This window comes from Oncorhynchus gorbuscha, linkage group LG05 (genome assembly GCF_021184085.1).
Source record: "Oncorhynchus gorbuscha isolate QuinsamMale2020 ecotype Even-year linkage group LG05, OgorEven_v1.0, whole genome shotgun sequence".
Taxonomy (NCBI): Eukaryota; Metazoa; Chordata; class Actinopteri; order Salmoniformes; family Salmonidae; genus Oncorhynchus; species Oncorhynchus gorbuscha.
The window spans coordinates 95,275,134-95,295,845 of NC_060177.1; the positions used below are offsets into that span (position 1 = coordinate 95,275,134).

Sequence of the window (20,712 nt, forward strand, 5' to 3'; positions counted from 1 at the left end):
ATGGCGGAATTTGAGGAGCTACGGGTAGGCTAAAAAAAATACAACATAAACACTGCTAGCTATACTACGGCTAATCCTTTTATTTAAGCAATTTACGGTTTCGGATAAGGCATTTAATTAGACATCCGCTTCATATAGGCAAAAATTACTTCGCTAACTGTGGAATGGTGCATGTCTGTTTTGCCTAGTTAACAAACTGGTGCTGCTCTCGACATTAGCATGCCGCTAGCTAGCTAACAACAATTAGCCAGCTGGCTTAGCAATGCGAAATCGTTTTGTAATATAGCTTCACGTTAATGTACTTTATCTAATAAAATGCACGTTACCTGTTGAAGGTAAATACTGTTAGTTGACAACAGTGGATAGCTAGTCTATTTACATTAAAATAGTCATGTTAGCATAGCCTATCTATCAAGGTAGATAGACTATTGTTGTTTTCAGTGTTGCTAGCTAGCTGGACTGCTCTTAACTGTTATAAAAATATATATATATTTTCAGGAATTACTTTCTAAATAAGGTTATTTGGACCGGACCGCTATAAAACAGTACTACAACGAACTCTAATGTAAGAGATCAGTCAAATGATAGTTAGCCATCTGCCATCGACTTGAGATGAGACCGAGGCAAAATTATTTGATTTGATTGAATATTCGGCTTTCTATCGTCAATAGCTATTAAACCAGAAACAGAAGGGGTAACCCAGACAAGTTACAGGGGTTATAAAGCTGAAACATCCGTCTATATAGAACGTTTTCTCACCACCAATTACGGTAGCGACCGGAAGTCCAGTCTGAGTAGTGGGAGAAGATGGAACCAGGTGAAACTGGGCCAACATTCTGCAAAGTTTCTCAACGATTTAACATCTATCAAAACAATTCTATATTCTGAATCGGGAGGATAGAGAAAAGTTAACTGCTTTTTTTTGTTGAACCCCCCCCCAACTTTCAATCTTCAATATCTTTTAATTAATAATATTCTTAGATGTAAAGTCCTCTGTTTTACGGGACCTGCTTGGGTCCGACCAAAGTTTTTGCTTATAAATCGATCTGTGGACACCGTTGTTTGAAATGGCTTGCATTGAGCGATAGTAGTATATGTGACTAGGATGTTTAACCTGACACCACTTGAAGCTGGGATGGCCCTCCTACCATTTCATTCGCTCTACCGAATGTCCGTCAACCTGGCTGAGCCCTAGGTCACAGCCACTGACAAAGCACATGCCTGCAATTCTTGCGTTATAGCTCAACAGGAGAGAGTGGGTTCAGCATTGTAGCACATTCAGAGATCATTTTATAGCCATTAATCTAAAATAACAAATGGATTTTAAACTAAAAAACCAACACTTCCTGTTCATCATAGATGGACACGATTAATTTGAGAGGAAAGGCGAGCTCAGGAAGCCGAGCTCTGTGAGACCTTCACATTGATGGGGCCAGACATTTTGATCAAGAGAGACCTTTTCAAAATATGCAAATGTTCTCTAAAACTACACCAACAAATATGTATTTTACAGTTATAAGGAAGTTAGTCTTATCGTTAGTCTTTTTATAATTTCATTAAACTATAATTAGAAAGCATATGTCATTTCAAGCCTTATTCATACAGTTGAGTTGAATAGGAAATACATGATATTAAATGTTTAAAATGTTTGTATTTTTTAATCCTATTTATACTGTGTACTTGAGCTTGTGTCCTCAGAAGTGACTATACCTCAGCAATTTATAGCTTTTTTTTTTTTACCAGAAAGATGATATTGTAACCTTTCTTAGAGGATACATTACTAGTTATTGTTTATGATCCTCATGATAAACAATTACTTTTGGCGATTGTGTAGATTACAATATCGATGACATTTTAACCGGTTTAAACAAAGCGTGCCATGACTATGAAAATGATCTATTCTGGAGGGAAAAAAATACTCACAGAATTATTTTCTTCTTCTCCCTCCTCCCACTGATTCAGATTGTATCATTTTCATATTCATGAAAGGCTTTGTTTTAAAATTTGCTGAAGTATGAAAATGTGAACAGAATATGGGATGGTATTATGTTTACGTATGGAACCATGCTCATCGTTCATCATTTGCAGGAATTCTGGGTATTTTGATAAGTTTTCTGTTGCTATTTAAATTGTCCAATGAATGTCCCCAATAACAATACCTATTTGTGTACAGTGTTATTGTATAGCTTAACAAATTCTTAACCATGAGCATGATTCTGCAGTCCCACCGTTTTCCTTTGCCTACCTAACCAACTAGCTAATGTTGTGTTTGTTTTTTTTTTTTTTTCCTTTTCAAAAGTCAAGCTCATCCTCACTCCTCTTTCGTTCATCGTTTGTCATCCTTGCCAATGCCATGCTCTTCCCATGTTTAATCTGATCTAACGGTTCTGGCATTTATTCTCATTCAACATTTTAGATGCTTAGCGGTCACATATAATCAGGATTTGTAAGAAACAAGGAAATACACACGTAGGAGCGATCAAGCATGGACCGTATAATGAAGGGTCAGTTGGGCTTTTCTTACTTTCCTGTTCGGGGGGGGGGGGTTGTTATGTGAAAGGGGGTCCTGTTCTGGGGGTTTTTATGTGAAGAGGGGGGGTCCTGTTCTGGGGGTTTTTATGTGAAGAGGGGGGTCCTGTTCTGGGGGGTTGTTATGTGAAGAGGGGGGGGGGTCCTGTTCTGGGGGTTTGTTATGTGAAAGGGGGGTCCTGTTCTGGGGGTTTTTATGTGAAGAGGGGGGGTCCTGTTCTGGGGGGTTGTTATGTGAAGGGGGGTCCTGTTCTGGGGGTTGTTATGTTAAGGGGGTCCTGTTCTGGGGGGTTGTTATGTGAAGGGGGGGTCCTGTTCTGGAGGGTTGTTATGTTAAGGGGGTTTGTTATGTGAAGCGGGGGTCCTGTTCTGGGGGTTGTTATGTGGGGGGGGTCCTGTTCTGGGGGTTGTTATGTGAAGGGGGAGTCCTGTTATTGGGGGTTGTTATGTGGGGGGGGTATCAAATGTGTAATAATAATTGTGTTGGAATAGCTCTATTCTGGGTAGTTTCACCTCGCCATTGACATGTTTGGTGTTTTTGCTTTTAAAGCCAATATTGCTAACCTGGCTGTGCCATGTAAGGATAACACGAGTCATTGTTTTGTTAGCATATCAGAATGTACAGCCTATATATTCTCTCTGACAGCTGAGTCCTAGTTACATACTTTTACACTTTTTACAACTTCAAAATGAGGCTAATCAACTGAACTAAAGAAAACATGGCATAAAAACTTGAATTTTCCTCAAGTGGCAAAAATGATTTAGCCTAATCATTCCTAATCATGTTTTTATCAATGTCTTAATTGATGCATTACATTAACAATGACGTGGTAGCCTGTCTGTGTTCTGACGTCTCCCCTTGTCTTTCCAGAGCATGGTGTCAAGTTTCAGAGTGTCAGAGCTACAAGTGTTACTGGGCTTCGCTGGGCGTAACAAGAGTGGTCCCAAGCATGAGCTCCTTCTGAGGGTCTTGCACCTCCTGAAGAACTCCTCCTGCAGTCCAGCCGTGCAGATCAAAATCAAGGAACTTTATCGACGCCGCTATCCCAGGACGATAGACACTTGTCTTACCGACTTGGCTGCAATTAAATCTGCGTTCTCCACGGCAGCGGAAGGCGGCGGTGATGTTACCGTGGTAACCTCTGACCTCAGTGACCTGTCCCCTGACGGCGCCAGTGTCTCCCGGGACTTTGACCTGGCGTCCGATTCGCTGCTCCTCTCTGGTGATTCGCTGCTGCTCCACGAGGAGACCAATAAGGAGCTGAGGATGAACCTCCAGCAGCCCGCCCCTCTCGTCCCTCCGGTCCACCCAGACGTCCAGATGAAATCTCTGCCGTTCTACGACGTGTTGGACATCCTCGTTAAACCCTCCAGCCTGGGTCAGTGTCTCTCTGGTAAATCTATCTTAGTTGGACCTCTACCATATTACTGGGCAGGCTTTACATTGATGAAATGAATGATTACTGATTTATTTATTTTTCCCTTTATTTAACCAGGAAGGGCTCATTGAGATTTAAAATATCTTTTTCAAGAGCATCCTGATTGACTCTGATTAGGTGTGTGAATGATTGTTCTTGCTTGTCACAAAATTATTCTTGTTGTCCTGAAACCAGGTCGCAATTGTCAGGTTGCAGTTGTAAATGAGAACTTGTTCTCAACTAGCCTACCTGGTTAAATAAAGGTGTTCTCAACTAGCCTACCTGGTTAAATAAAGGTGTTCTCAACTAGCCTACCTGGTTAAATAAAGGTGTTCTCAACTAGCCTACCTGGTTAAATAAAGGTGTTCTCAACTGGCCTACCTGGTTAAATAAAGGTGTTCTCAACTAGCCTACCTGGTTAAATAAAGGTGTTCTCAACTAGCCTACCTGGTTAAATAAAGGTGTTCTCAACTGGCCTACCTGGTTAAATAAAGGTGTTCTCAACTAGCCTACCTGGTTAAATAAAGGTGTTCTCAACTAGCCTACCTGGTTAAATAAAGGTGTTCTCAACTGGCCTACCTGGTTAAATAAAGGTGTCCTCAACTAGCCTACCTGGTTAAATAAAGATGTTCTCAACTAGCCTACCTGGTTAAATAAAGGTGTTCTCAACTAGCCTACCTGGTTAAATAAAGGTGTTCTCAACTAGCCTACCTGGTTAAATAAAGGTGTTCTCAACTAGCCTACCTGGTTAAATAAAGATGTTCTCAACTAGCCTACCTGGTTAAATAAAGGTGTTCTCAACTGGCCTACCTGGTTAAATAAAGGTGTTCTCAACTAGCCTACCTGGTTAAATAAAGGTGTTCTCAACTAGCCTACCTGGTTAAATAAAGGTGTTCTCAACTAGCCTACCTGGTTAAATAAAGGTGTTCTCAACTGGCCTACCTGGTTAAATAAAGGTGTTCTCAACTAGCCTACCTGGTTAAATAAAGGTGTTCTCAACTAGCCTACCTGGTTAAATAAAGGTGTTCTCAACTGGCCTACCTGGTTAAATAAAGGTGTTCTCAACTGACCTACCTGGTTAAATAAAGGTGTTCTCAACTAGCCTACCTGGTTAAATAAAGGTGTTCTCAACTAGCCTACCTGGTTAAATAAAGGTGTTCTCAACTGGCCACCTGGTTAAATAAAGGTGTTCTCAACTGACCTACCTGGTTAAATAAAGGTGTTCTCAACTGGCCTACCTGGTTAAATAAAGGTGTTCTCAACTAGCCTACCTGGTTAAATAAAGGTGTTCTCAACTAGCCTACCTGGTTAAATAAAGGTGTTCTCAACTAGCCTACCTGGTTAAATAAAGGTGTTCTCAACTAGCCTACCTGGTTAAATAAAGGTGTTCTCAACTGGCCTACCTGGTTAAATGAGAGCAAAGGTGTTCTCAACTAGCCTACCTGGTTAAATAAAGGTGTTCTCAACTAGCCTACCTGGTTAAATAAAGGTGTTCTCAACTGGCCTACCTGGTTAAATAAAGGTGTTCTCAACTGGCCTACCTGGTTAAATAAAGGTGTTCTCAACTAGCCTACCTGGTTAAATAAAGGTGTTCTCAACTAGCCTACCTGGTTAAATAAAGGTGAAATAAAAATAAATAAAACCCGAGTGACGCAGCGGTCTAAGGCATCTGCATCTCAGTACAAGAGGTGTCACTACAGTCCCTGGTTCGAATCCAGGCTGTATCACATCCGGTCGTGATTGGGAGTCCCATTGGGCGGCACACAATTGGCCCAGTGTTGTCCGGGTGTGGCTCGGGTAGACCAGTCATTGTAAATAAGAATTTGTTGTTAACTTGACTTGCCTAGTTAAATAAAGTTCTCCTCGTTCTGAATGTTTTGGATGTGTTTATAGGGCAAGCTTAAGCAAATACAAGCTCTGCCTATCTCTCTCGTAATCTAGGTGCACGTTCCATCATATTTCTGGTCAGACATGACATTACTGATGAAGGAGTCTTGTGATTAAGTGCCTGAATGTTTGTTAATTCTGGTCATAATCTAATGTCCATTTGTCTGGTTGTCCTTTCCACTTCAGAGCCTTAAACCAGCCTGTAGGCACTAATTTGAGACATTTCTCAAATTTGCATAGATCGAAAATTATGGCTGATGATATAGTAGCTCTGCCTATCTCTCTGGTAATGTTGACATGCTGCCTATGTCTCTGGTAATGTTGGCAATGCCTATCTCTCTGGTAATGTTGGCATTACTGCTCTGGTAATCTCTCTAGGTAATGTTGACATGCTGCCTATCTCTCTGGTAATGTTGGCATTACTGCCTCTCTCTGGTAATGTTGGCATTACTGCCTCTCTCTCTGGTAATGTTGGCATTATGGCCTCTCTCTCTGGTAATGTTGGCATTACGGCCTCTCTCTCTGGTAATGTTGGCATTACGGGCCTCTCTCTCTGGTAATGTTGACATTACAACCTATGTCTCTGGTAGGTAATGTTAACATGCTGCCTATCTCTCTGGTAATGTTGACATTATTGCCTATCTCTCTGGTAATGTTGACATTACGACCTATGTCTCTGGTAGGTAATGTTGACATTATTGCCTATGTCTCTGGTAATGTTGACATGCTGCCTATGTCTCTGGTAATGTTGACATTACGGCCTATCTCTCTGGTAGGTAATGTTGACATGCTGCCTATCTCTCTGGTAATGTTGACATGCTGCCTATGTCTCTGGTAATGTTGACATGCTGCCTATGTCTCTGGTAATGTTGACATGCTGCCTATGTCTCTGGTAATGTTGACATTACGGCCTATCTCTCTGGTAGGTAATGTTGACATGCTGCCTATCTCTCTGGTAGGTAATGTTGACATGCTGCCTATGTCTCTGGTAATGTTGACATGCTGCCTATCTCTCTGGTAATGTTGACATGCTGCCTATGTCTCTGGTAATGTTGACATTACGGCCTATGTCTCTGGTAGGTAATGTTGACATGCTGCCTATCTCTCTGGTAATGTTGACATGCTGCCTATGTCTCTGGTAATGTTGACATTACGGCCTATGTTCTCTGGTAGGTAATGTTGACATGCTGCCTATCTCTCTGGTAATGTTGACATGCTGCCTATGTCTCTGGTAATGTTGACATGCTGCCTATGTCTCTGGTAATGTTGACATGCTGCCTATGTCTCTGGTAATGTTGACATTACGGCCTATGTCTCTGGTAATGTTGACATGCTGCCTATGTCTCTGGTAATGTTGACATTACGGCCTCTCTCTCTGGTAATGTTGACATGCTGCCTCTCTCTCTGGTAATGTTGACATTACTGCCTATGTCTCTGGTAATGTTGACATGCTCTCTCTGGTAATGTTGACATGCTGCCTATGTCTCTGGTAATGTTGACATGCTGCCCTCTCTCTGGTAATGTTGACATGCTGCCTATGTCTCTGGTAATGTTGACATTACGGCCTCTCTCTCTGGTAGGTAATGTTGACATGCTGCCTATGTCTCTGGTAATGTTGACATTACTGCTCTCTCTCTGGTAAAGTTGACATGCTGCCTATGTCTCTGGTAATGTTGACATTACGGCCTCTCTCTCTGGTAATGTTGACATGCTGCCTATGTCTCTGGTAATGTTGACATTACTGACCACAGACTGCATTGAAGTGTCTGAATGTTTTTTGTTTGTTGTTTTTCCATCATGTCCTAATCTGACGTCCTTATTCCTAGGAACCAGCACTGTTCAGAGATACCACCAAGAGAAATACTTCATCTTCGCCTTGACGCCTCAACAAGTCAGAGAGGTGTGCATTTCAAGGTATGGGCACCTTTTCCCTTCTACTCCTGACACATTCCACAATAGTTCTGTTTCTAATTGCATGTGTTCTTGTTCTTTCTTAAAAGGGACTTCCTACCGGGTGGCAGAAGGGACTACATGGTTCAGATACAACTGAGGTGAGGATGGATAGAATGTGGTCATAATTCCAGGCATCTTATTTTATTTTATTTAACTAGGCAAGTCAGTTCAGTACAAATTCTTCTTTTCAATGACGGCCTAGGAACAGTGGGGTTAACTGCCTTGTTCAGGTGCAGAACGACAGATTTGTACCTTGTCAGCTCGGGGGTTTGAACTTGCAACCTTCCGGTTACTAGTCCAACTCTCTAACCACTAGGCTACCCTGCCGGTTACTAGTCCAACACTCTAACCACTAGGCTACCTGCTGGTTACTAGTCCAACTCTCTAACCACTAGGCTACCTGCTGGTTACTAGTCCAACACTCTAACCACTAGGCTACCTGCTGGTTACTAGTCCAACACTCTAACCACTAGGCTACCTGCTGGTTACTAGACCAACGCTCTAACCACTAGGCTACCCTGGTTACTGCCACCCCCAATGATTAGTGACGATAATCACTGATTTTTTTTTTTCTGATGATTTTTTTTTCTTGTAGGTTTTGTCTGTCAGAAACAAGTTGTCCACAAGAAGACAACTACCCCAACAGTCTCTGTATTAAAGTGAATGGGAAGCTCTAACCCCTTGGCTACCTACTGGTTTTTTTCAGCTGGTCTAGGATCAGGTCCCAGCTGTTTACGTTACCTTCATTCATTATGATCTAAAAGGCAAAACAGATCCTAGATCAGCCCATAGTGAGACTATTTCTAATATCACGTCATGGTAAAGTTGATAACCACTATGTTTGTTGTTTTTCTGGTTATGCCCAACTAACCCCCCTAAAATGGAGTGGAACAGAAGAGACCGGGAAGACCTCTAAACATCACCTCATTGGTCAGATTGTCCTCCAACCCAATCAGATCTCTGTAACGTGGGCACCTGAAATTGGAAAGGTATTGTAAGCACTAACATTGAGGATCAATGCTTTTTCACTATTTTATTGTGAACTTAATTTATAGTAGTGGCAATTGTAAAGATCCCTTTGCATCATAGACTTCATTAGGCCTTTCAGGCTACCTGCTGGTTCCTTCCAACGTTCTCTGCGTGTCGTTTCCTGGCGTTCCTGCTGGTTCCTGATGTTCCAACACGTGTAACCACTAGGCGTTCTGCTGGTTCCTACGTTCTCCAACACTCTTCCACGTTCTGCCGTGTGGTTCCTGACGTTCTCAACGCGTGTAACCCTGGCGTTCTCCGCGTGTCGTTCCTGACGTTCTCCGCGTGTCGTTTCCTGGCGTTCTCCGCGTGTCGTTTCCTGGCGTTCTCCGCGTGTCGTTTGAAGCGGACAGACATTCTATTTCTCTGCCTGTTGTTCCAGACGTACTCCATGTCTCTAACCTGGTGAGACAGGTCACCTCGCTCTACTGCTGCAGAGGCTCAGGATAAGGGCATTAGAAACCCAGACCACTCCAGAGCGCTGAGTTACTACACCAACACACAACCACACAGGCTACCTGCACACACACACACACACACACACACACACCACAGGCTACCACACACACACACCACACACACACACACACACACAGGCACACACACACACGTATATACTCACACTATCTCACTCACACATGAACATAAATTAGAGAACAGGCTCATTGCAATTGATTCCCACGTTTGTGGTAAATCTGTAATGTCCTTCAAATATTCTCTGTCCTCTTTCAGTAAAAGAGAAGCTGACAGCAGACCCCGCTAGTGAGATTGCCACAACCAGCCTGACCACTAGGCTCATGTGCCCCGTGAGTATAACATGCTGGGGGAACAAACTATGCTTTATACAAATCAGTCTGGTACCACTTTTACAGACAGACAAAGATATGTGTTACAAATAATACAGTGTGGTGAAATTGGACAATTTCTCTTTTTCATCTCTCTCTCTTAGCTTGGTAAAATGCGTCTGACTGTGCCGTGTCGAGCTGTCACCTGTTTCCCACCTGCAGTGTTTTGACGCAACCCTCTATTGCAGATGAATGAGAAGAAACCCACCTGGGTCTGTCCTGTCTGTGACAAGAAGGTTTTTTCAGCTCATCATCGATGGGTTGGTCCCCTCTCTATAATAATACCTGGGTCTGTCCTGTCTGATGACAAGAAGACCCAAAACAGATCCTAGATCATCGATGGGTTGGACCCTCTCTATAATAATACCTGGGTCTGTCCTGTCTGTGACAAGAAGGCCCCCTACGAGAGCCTCCTCATCGATGGGTTGGTGCCCCTCTCTATAATAATACCTGGGTCTGTCCTGTCTGTGACAAGAAGGCCCCCTACGAGAGCCTCATCATCGATGGGTTGTATTTTTCTCTATTAATACCTGGGTCTGTCCTGTCTTGACAAGAAGGCCCCCTTGTAAAGATCCCTCCTCATCGAGGGGTTGGTACCCCTCTCTATAATAATACCTGGGTCTGTCCTTCCTGACAAGAAGGCCCCCTACGTGAGCCTCCTCATCGATGGGTTGGTACCCCTCTCTATAATAATACCTGGGTCTGTCCTGTCTGTGACAAGAAGGCCCCCTACGAGAACCTCCTCATCGAGGGGTTGGTACCCCTCTCTATAATAATACCTGGGTCTGTCCTGTCTGTGACAAGAAGACCCCTACGTGAACCTCCTCATCTGGGGTTGGTACCCCTCTCTATAATAATACCTGGGTCTGTCCTGTCTGTGACAAGAAGGCCCCCTGAGAACCTCCTCATCGAGGGGTTGGTACCGTTCTATAAAACACAGAACAAAAATAGAAACGCAACATGTAAATTAGTGATGCACCGATATCCAATGTTAAACATTTTAGCGGCCTTTTACGCGTTTCTAGTTCAGTTAAATAGTTCACACGCACATGGACGCAGCGGTCTAAGGCACTGCATCTCAAGAGGCGTTTCGCTACAGTCCCTGGTTCGATTCCAGGGAGGGACCTACGTACTGAATTTCCAGGACTGTAGGCCCACGGGGTGACCTGGTGACCTTTCCAAGTTTGCATTGTTAATCGCTTGTTAATGCTCCACCATGTTGCCAATAGTGCATGGTATTGGATGAGAGTGTGTGGCCCTTGTTTGTTTTTTTACCATAATGCAAGGTGGAAATTTGCTCTTTTTTTTCTTCCAGCAGAAGTGAAATCATAATTGATGGCAGAAAAGGCATTCCTCTCTATAATAGGTACCCCTCTCTATAATAGGTACCCCTCTCTATAATAGGTACCCCTCTCTGTGAGAAGGCTTCCTATGAGAGCCTCGTCATCGATGGGTGTTGGTACCCCTCTATAATAACACCTGGATATGTCCTCTCTGTGAGAAGGCTTCCATGAGAGCCTGTCAACATGGGTGTTGGAACCCTCTCTATAATAACACCTGGGTCTGTCCTGTCTGTGAGAAGGCTTCCTATGAGAGCCTCGTCATCGATGGGTGTTGGTACCCCTTCATAATAACACCTGGGTCTGTCCTGTCTGTGAGAAGGCTTCCATGCAGACCTCGTCATCGAGGGGTTGGTACCCCTCTCAAACAGCCTGGGTATGTCCTGTCTGTGAAGGTATAACCTGTCTGAGGGGAAAACCCTCTTTATAATAACACCTGGATATGTCCTGTCAGACAGACAAAGATAGGCTTCCAAAGAGCCTGTACAGTGAGGTGGTTGGTACCCCTCTCTATAATAACACCTGGATATGTCCTGTCTGTGAGAAGGCTTCCTGAGAGCCTCGTCATCGAGGGGTTGGTACCCCTCTCTATAATAACACCTGGATATGTCCTCTCTGTGAAAAGGCTTCCTATGAGAGCCTGTCATCGATGGGTGTTGAGTACCCCTCTCTATAATAACACCTGGATATGTCCTGTCTGTGACAAGAAGGCCCTATGAGAGCCTCGTCATCGATGGGGGTTGGTACCCCTCTCTATAATAACACCTGGATCTGTCCTCTCTGTGAAAAGGCCCCCTATGAGAGCCTCGTCATCGATGGGTGTTGGTACCCCTCTCTATAATAACACCTGGGTCTGTCCTGTCTGTGAGAAGGCTTCCTATGAGAGCCTCGTCATCGATGGGTGTTGGTACCCCTCTCTATAATAATAGGTCTGTCCTGTCTGTGAGAAGGCTTCCTATGAGAGCCTCGTCATCGATGGGTTGGTACCCCTCTCTATAATAACACCTGGGTCTGTCCTGTCTGTGACAAGAAGGCCCCCTATGAGAGCCTCGTCATCGATGGGGTTGGTACCCCTCTCTATAATAACACCTGGGTCTGTCCTGTCTGTGAGAAAGAAGGCTTCCTATGAGAGCCTCGTCATCGATGGGTGTTGGTACCCCTCTCTATAATAATACCTGGGTCTGTCCTGTCTGTGACAAGAAGGCCCCTATGAGAGCCTCGTCATCGAGGGGTTGGTACCCCTCTCTATAATAATACCTGGATATGTCCTGTCTGTGACAAGAAGGCCCCTATGAGAGCCTCTCATCGAGGGGTTGGTACCCCTCTCTATAATAATACCTGGGTCTGTCCTGTCTGTGACAAGAAGGCTTCCTATGAGAGCCTCGTCATCGAGGGGTTGGTACCCCTCTCTATAATAACACCTGGATATGTCCTGTCTGTGACAAGAAGGCCCCTATGAGAGCCTTATCATCGAGGGGTTGGTACCCCTCTCTATAATAACACCTGGATATGTCCTCTCTGTGAAGGCTTCCTATGAGAGTCATCGATGGGTGTTGGTACCCCTCTCTATAATAACACCTGGATATGTCCTGTCTGTGAGAAAAATGAGAAACGCATCGATGGGTGTTGGTACCCCTCTCTATAATAACACCTGGATATGTCCTGTCTGTGAGAAGGCTTCCTATGAGAGCCTCGTCATCGATGGGTGTTGGTACCCCTCTCTATAATAACACCTGGATATGTCCTCTCTGTGAGAAGGCTTCCTATGAGAGCCTCGTCATCGATGGGTGTTGGTACCCCTCTCTATAATAGGTACCCCTCTCTGTGAGAAGGCTTCCTAGTTCAGCCTTCATCGAGGGGTTAACCCCTCTCTATAATAACACCTGGGTCTGTCCTGTCTGTGAGAAGGCTTCCTATGAGAGCCTCGTCATCGAGGGGTTGGTACCCCTCTCTATAATAACACCTGGATATGTCCTGTCTGTGAGAAGGCTTCCTATGAGAGCCTCGTCATCGATGGGTGTTGGTACCCCTCTCTATAATAACACCTGGATATGTCCTCTCTGTGAGAAGGCTTCCTATGAGAGCCTCGTCATCGATGGGTGTTGGTACCCCTCTCTATAATAACACCTGGATATGTCCTCTCTGTGAGAAGGCTTCCTATGAGAGCCTCGTCATCGATGGGTGTTGGTACCCATCTCTATAATAACACCTGGGTCTGTCCTGTCTGTGAGAAGGCTTCCTATGAGAGCCTCGTCATCGAGGGGTTGGTACCCCTCTCTATAATAACACCTGGATATGTCCTGTCTGTGAGAAGGCTTCCTATGAGAGCCTCGTCATCGAGGGGTTGGTACCCCTCTCTATAATAACACCTGGATATGTCCTGTCTGTGAGAAGGCTTCCTATGAGAGCCTCGTCATCGATGGGGTTGGTACCCCTCTCTATAATAACACCTGGATATGTCCTGTCTGTGAGAAGGCTTCCTATGAGAGCCTCGTCATCGATGGGTGTTGGTACCCCTCTCTATAATAACACCTGGGTCTGTCCTGTCTGTGAGAAGGCTTCCTATGAGAGCCTCGTCATCGAGGGGTTGGTACCCCTCTCTATAATAACACCTGGATATGTCCTGTCTGTGAGAAGGCTTCCTATGAGAGCCTCGTCATCGAGGGGTTGGTACCCCTCTCTATAATAACACCTGGATATGTCCTGTCTGTGAGAAGGCTTCCTATGAGAGCCTCGTCATCGATGGGTGTTGGTACCTCAGTTATAATTTATTCTTCAAATCAGAAACCATTTTATTTACAGCCAGTTTATTATAATGTAGACCTGAATGGTATAAATAGCATAGCTGAATACTGGAGTGTTCTATGGAACTTTAAAGAATGAATGGAACGTTGTTGGAACGTTGTTGGAACATGTCTGTCTGTCAGGTTGTTGGAACATGTCTGTCTGTCAGGTTGTTGGAACACCAGGTTGTTGGAACATGTCTGTCTCTCTGTCTGGTTGTTGGAACATGTCTGTCTCTCTGTCTGGTTGTTGGAACATGTCTGTCTCTCTGTCTCTCAGGTTGTTGGAACATGTCTGTCTGTCAGGTTGTTGGAACATGTCTGTCCCTCTGTCTGTCAGGTTGTTGGTACATGTCTGTCTCTCTGTCTCAGGTTGTTGGTACATGTCTGTCTCTCTGTCTGTCAGGTTGTTGGAACATGTCTGTCTCTCTGTCTGTCAGGTTGTTGGAACATGTCTGTCTGTCTGTCTGTCAGGTTGTTGGAACATGTCTGTCTCTCTGTCTGTCAGGTTGTTGGAACATGTCTGTCTCTCTGTCTGTCAGGTTGTTGGTACATGTCTGTCTCTCTGTCTGTCAGGTTGTTGGAACATGTCTGTCTGTCAGGTTGTTGGAACATGTCTGTCTCTCTGTCTGTCAGGTTGTTGGAACATGTCTGTCTGTCAGGTTGTTGGAACATGTCTGTCTCTCTGTCTGACAGGTTGTTGGAACATGTCTGTCCCTCTGTCTGACAGGTTGTTGGTACATGTCTGTCTCTCTGTCTGTCAGGTTGTTGGTACATGTCTGTCTCTCTGTCAGGTTGTTGGTACATGTCTGTCTCTCTGTCTGTCAGGTTGTTGGAACATGTCTGTCTCTCTGTCTGTCAGGTTGTTGGTACATGTCTGTCTCTCTGTCTGTCAGGTTGTTGGAACATGTCTGTCTCTCTGTCTGTCAGGTTGTTGGAACATGTCTGTCTCTCTGTCTGTCAGGTTGTTGGAACATGTCTGTCTCTCTGTCTGTCAGGTTGTTGGAACATGTCTGTCTCTCTGTCTGTCAGGTTGTTGGAACATGTCTGTCTGTCAGGTTGTTGGAACATGTCTGTCTGTCAGGTTGTTGGAACATGTCTGTCTCTCTGTCTGTCAGGTTGTTGGAACATGTCTGTCTGTCAGGTTGTTGGAACATGTCTGTCTGTCAGGTTGTTGGAACATGTCTGTCTGTCTGTCAGGTTGTTGGAACATGTCTGTCTCTCTGTCTGTCAGGTTGTTGGAACATGTCTGTCTGTCAGGTTGTTGGAACATGTCTGTCTGTCAGGTTGTTGGAACATGTCTGTCTGTCAGGTTGTTGGAACATGTCTGTCAGGTTGTTGGAACATGTCTGTCTCTCTGTCTGTCAGGTTGTTGGAACACATGTTCTGTCTGTCCCTCTGTCTGTCAGGTTGTTGGAACATGTCTGTCTCTCTGTCTGTCAGGTTGTTGGAACATGTCTGTCAGGTTGTTGGAACATGTCTGTCTGTCAGGTTGTTGGAACATGTCTGTGTCTCTGTCTGTCAGGTTGTTGGAACATGTCTGTCTGTCAGGTTGTTGGTACATGTCTGTCTGTCAGGTTGTTGGAACATGTCTGTCTCTCTGTCTGTCAGGTTGTTGGAACATGTCTGTCTCTCTGTCTGTCAGGTTGTTGGAACATGTCTGTCTGTCAGGTTGTTGGAACATGTCTGTCTGTCAGGTTGTTGGAACATGTCTGTCTGTCAGGTTGTTGGAACATGTCTGTCTGTCAGGTTGTTGGAACATGTCTGTCAGGTTGTTGGAACATGTCTGTCTGTCAGGTTGTTGGAACATGTCTGTCTGTCAGGTTGTTGGAACATGTCTGTCTCTCTGTCTGTCAGGTTGTTGGAACATGTCTGTCTGTCAGGTTGTTGGAACATGTCTGTCTGTCAGGTTGTTGGAACATGTCTGTCTCTCTGTCTGTCAGGTTGTTGGAACATGTCTGTCTCTCTGTCTGTCAGGTTGTTGGAACATGTCTGTCTGTCAGGTTGTTGGAACATGTCTGTCTGTCAGGTTGTTGGAACATGTCTGTCTGTCAGGTTGTTGGAACATGTCTGTCTCTCTGTCTGTCAGGTTGTTGGAACATGTCTGTCTGTCTGTCAGGTTGTTGGAACATGTCTGTCTCTCTGTCTGTCAGGTTGTTGGAACATGTCTGTCTGTCAGGTTGTTGGAACATGTCTGTCTGTCAGGTTGTTGGAACATGTCTGTCTGTCAGGTTGTTGGAACATGTCTGTCTGTCAGGTTGTTGGTACATGTCTGTCTCTCAGGTTGTTGGAACATGTCTGTCTGTCAGGTTGTTGGAACATGTCTGTCTGTCTGTCTGTCTCTCAGGTTGTTGGAACATGTCTGTCCCTCTGTCTGTCAGGTTGTTGGAACATGTCTGTCTGTCTGTCAGGTTGTTGGAACATGTCTGTCTCTCTGTCTGTCAGGTTGTTGGAACATGTCTGTCTCTCTGTCTGTCAGGTTGTTGGAACATGTCTGTCTCTCTGTCTGTCAGGTTGTTGGAACATGTCTGTCTCTCTGTCTGTCAGGTTGTTGGAACATGTCTGTCAGGTTGTTGGTACATGTCTCTGTCTGTCAGGTTGTTGGAACATGTCTGTCTCTCTGTCTGTCAGGTTGTTGGAACATGTCTGTCCCTCTGTCTGTCAGGTTGTTGGAACATGTCTGTCTGTCAGGTTGTTGGAACATGTCTGTCTCTCTGTCTGTCAGGTTGTTGGAACATGTCTGTCCCTCTGTCTGTCAGGTTGTTGGAACATGTCTGTCTGTCAGGTTGTTGGAACATGTCTGTCTGTCTGTCTCTCAGGTTGTTGGAACATGTCTGTCTGTCAGGTTGTTGGAACATGTCTGTCCCTCTGTCTGTCAGGTTGTTGGAACATGTCTGTCCCTCTGTCTGTCAGGTTGTTGGAACATGTCTGTCTCTCTGTCTGTCAGGTTGTTGGAACATGTCTGTCTCTCTGTCTGTCAGGTTGTTGGAACATGTCTGTCTGTCAGGTTGTTGGAACATGTCTGTCTCTCTGTCTGTCAGGTTGTTGGAACATGTCTGTCTCTCTGTCTGTCAGGTTGTTGGAACATGTCTGTCCCTCTGTCTGTCAGGTTGTTGGAACATGTCTGTCTGTCAGGTTGTTGGAACATGTCTGTCCCTCTGTCTGTCAGGTTGTTGGAACATGTCTGTCCCTCTGTCTGTCAGGTTGTTGGAACATGTCTGTCTGTCAGGTTGTTGGAACATGTCTGTCTGTCAGGTTGTTGGAACATGTCTGTCCCTCTGTCTGTCAGGTTGTTGGAACATGTCTGCCCCTCTGTCTGTCAGGTTGTTGGAACATGTCTGCCCCTCTGTCTGTCAGGTTGTTGGAACATGTCTGCCCCTCTGTCTGTCAGGTTGTTGGAACATGTCTGCCCCTCTGTCTGTCAGGTTGTTGGAACATGTCTGTCTGTCAGGTTGATGGAACATGTCTGTCTGTCAGGTTGTTGGAACATGTCTGCCCCTCTGTCTGTCAGGTTGTTGGAACATGTCTGTCTCTCTGTCTGTCAGGTTGTTGGAACATGTCTGTCCCTCTGTCTGTCAGGTTGTTGGAACATGTCTGTCCCTCTGTCTGTCAGGTTGTTGGAACATGTCTGTCCCTCTGTCTGTCAGGTTGTTGGAACATGTCTGTCCCTCTGTCTGTCAGGTTGTTGGAACATGTCTGTCCCTCTGTCTGACAGGTTGTTGGAACATGTCTGTCCCTCTGTCTGTCAGGTTGTTGGAACATGTCTGTCCCTCTGTCTGTCAGGTTGTTGGAACATGTCTGTCTCTCTGTCTGTCAGGTTGTTGGAACATGTCTGTCAGGTTGTTGGAACATGTCTGTCAGGTTGTTGGAACATGTCTGTCAGGTTGTTGGAACATGTCTGTCAGGTTGTTGGAACATGTCTGTCAGGTTGTTGGAACATGTCTGTCCTCTCTGTCTGAACATGTCTGTCAGGTTGTTGGAACATGTCTGTCAGGTTGTTGGAACATGTCTGTCAGGTTGTTGGAAACATGGAACATGTCTGTCAGGTTGTTGGAACTCTGTCTGTTAGGTTGTTGGAACATGTCTGTCTCTCTGTCTGTGGAACAGGTTGTTGGAACATGTCTGTCAGGTTGTTGGAACATGTCTGTCAGGTTGTTGGAACATGTCTGTCAGGTTGTTGGAACATGTCTGTCAGGTTGTTGGAACATGTCTGTCAGGTTGTTGGAACATGTCTGTCAGGTTGTTGGAACATGTCTGTCTCTCTGTCTGTTAGGTTGTTGGAACATGTCTGTCAGGTTGTTGGAACATGTCTGTCCCTCTGTCTGTCAGGTTGTTGGAACATGTCTGTCCCTCTGTCTGTCAGGTTGTTGGAACATGTCTGTCCCTCTGTCTGACAGGTTGTTCATGGAGATTCTGAACGACTGTTCCGATGTGGATGAGATCAAGTTCCAGGAGGACGGGACCTGGTGCCCCATCAGACCAAGGAAAGAGGCCCTCAGTGTGTCCTCAACCTGTATCCCCAAAATAGAACGTAAGTCCTCCTGTAGACATCATCCGTCTCTGCTATACTGTATCTATAGTATACCTACTGACATACTCATCTCTCCTCCTCCAGCGCGTCTATGTGCCGTGGTCCCCTCCCACAGCGAGCTCAGCTCAACCAATAAGAAGGCAGATGTGATCGACCTGACCCTGGAGAGCTCATCAGAGGAGGAGGAGGAGGAGGAGGAAGAGGAGCCTGATCCGCCACTGAAGAAGAGATGCCTCTACATGTCCAAGACAGAGGAGGTTCACGCCAAGGGGTGAGTTCAAATCGAATTTGATTTGTCACATGCGCCGAATACAACAGGTGTAGTAGACCTCACAGTGAAATGCTGAATACAACAGGTGTAGTAGACCTCACAGTGAAATGCTGAATACAACAGGTGTAGTAGACCTTACAGTGAAATGCTGAATACAACAGGTGTAGTAGACCTTATAGTGAAATGCTGAATACAACAGGTGTAGTAGACCTCACAGTGAAATGCTGAATACAACAGGTGTAGTAGACCTCACAGTGAAATGCTGAATACAACAGGTGTAGTAGACCTCACAGTGAAATGCTGAATACAACAGGTGTAGTAGACCTTACAGTGAAATGCTGAATACAACAGGTGTAGTAGACCTCACAGTGAAATGCTGAATACAACAGGTGTAGTAGACCTCACAGTGAAATGCTGAATACAACAGGTGTAGTAGACCTTACAGTGAAATGCTGAATACAACAGGTGTAGTAGACCTCACAGTGAAATGCTGAATACAACAGGTGTAGTAGACCTCACAGTGAAATGCTGAATACAACAGGTGTAGTAGACCTCACAGTGAAATGCTGAATACAACAGGTGTAGTAGACCTCACAGTGAAATGCTGAATACAACAGGTGTAGTAGACCTTATAGTGAAATGCTGAATACAACAGGTGTAGTAGACCTTACAGTGAAATGCTGAATACAACAGGTGTAGTAGACCTTATAGTGAAATGCTGAATACAACAGGTGTAGTAGACCTTACAGTGAAATGCTGAATACAACAGGTGTAGTAGACCTCACAGTGAAATGCTGAATACAACAGGTGTAGTAGACCTTACAGTGAAATGCTGAATACAACAGGTGTAGTAGACCTTATAGTGAAATGCTGAATACAACAGGTGTAGTAGACCTTATAGTGAAATGCTGAATACAACAGGTGTAGTAGACCTTATAGTGAAATGCTGAATACAACAGGTGTAGTAGACCTGACAGTGAAATGCTGAATACAACAGGTGTAGTAGACCTCACAGTGAAATGCTGAATACAACAAAGTAGACCTCACAGTGAAATGCTGAATACAACAGGTGTAGGTAGACCTCACAGTGAAATGCTGAATACAACAGGTGTAGTAGACCTCACAGTGAAATGCTGAATACAACAGGTGTAGTAGACCTCACAGTGAAATGCTGAATACAACAGGTGTAGTAGACCTCACAGTGAAATGCTGAATACAACAGGTGTAGGTAGTAGACCTCACAGTGAAATGCTGAATACAACAGGTGTAGTAGACCTGACAGTGAAATGCTGAATACAACAGGTGTAGTAGACCTTACAGTGAAATGCTGAATACAACAGGTGTAGTAGACCTTACAGTGAAATGCTGCTAGACCTTACAGTGAAATGCTGAATACAACAGGTGTAGTAGACCTCACAGTGAAATGCTGAATACAACAGGTGTAGTAGACCTTACAGTGAAATGCTGAATACAACAGGTGTAGTAGACCTTACAGTGAAATGCTGAATACAACAGGTGTAGTAGGAGACTGAATTATAGTGAAATGCTGAATACAACAGGTGTAGGTAGACCTTACAGTGAAATACTGAATACAACAGGTGTAGTAGACCTCACAGTGAAATGCTGAATACAACAGGCGTAGGTAGACCTTATAGTGAAATGCTTCCTTAAAGTCCTTAACCAACAATGCAGTTCAAGAAATAGAGTTAAGAAAATATTTACTAAATAAAGTAAAAAAAATAATAATAATAATAACTGAAATCGTCGCTACTCGGGCTGTAGTGGTCATGACATTCTGTCAGCCGGTAACTGTCATGTAAATATCTGCCGGTCTCCCGGTAATTGACCGTTAATTAACAAGCCCTTTTAGCATCTCCTGGCTTCCACTCATACAAGCCAGGACCTTTAGAACAGCTGCATTTAGAAAGCAGACAAATCCATTATATATACACTCGTGATGCACCGATATGACATTTTTGGCCGATACCGATGTCCGATATATTCCTTGTGGGGAAAAAAACGAGAAAAAAAAATAAACTCTGCTGCAATGTGACGACGACAACAACTCCTATACATATACATATTAAACCCTCTGTGCTATTTGTTGTTGGCCCGTTCACAATGTT

At 44.6% G+C, this 20,712-nt stretch overlaps 1 pseudogene; it reads left to right on the forward strand.

Annotated features, from left to right (window-relative positions):
* LOC124036679 overlaps positions 1-20,712 on the forward strand; it is a 27,169-nt pseudogene continuing 6,457 nt past the window's right edge.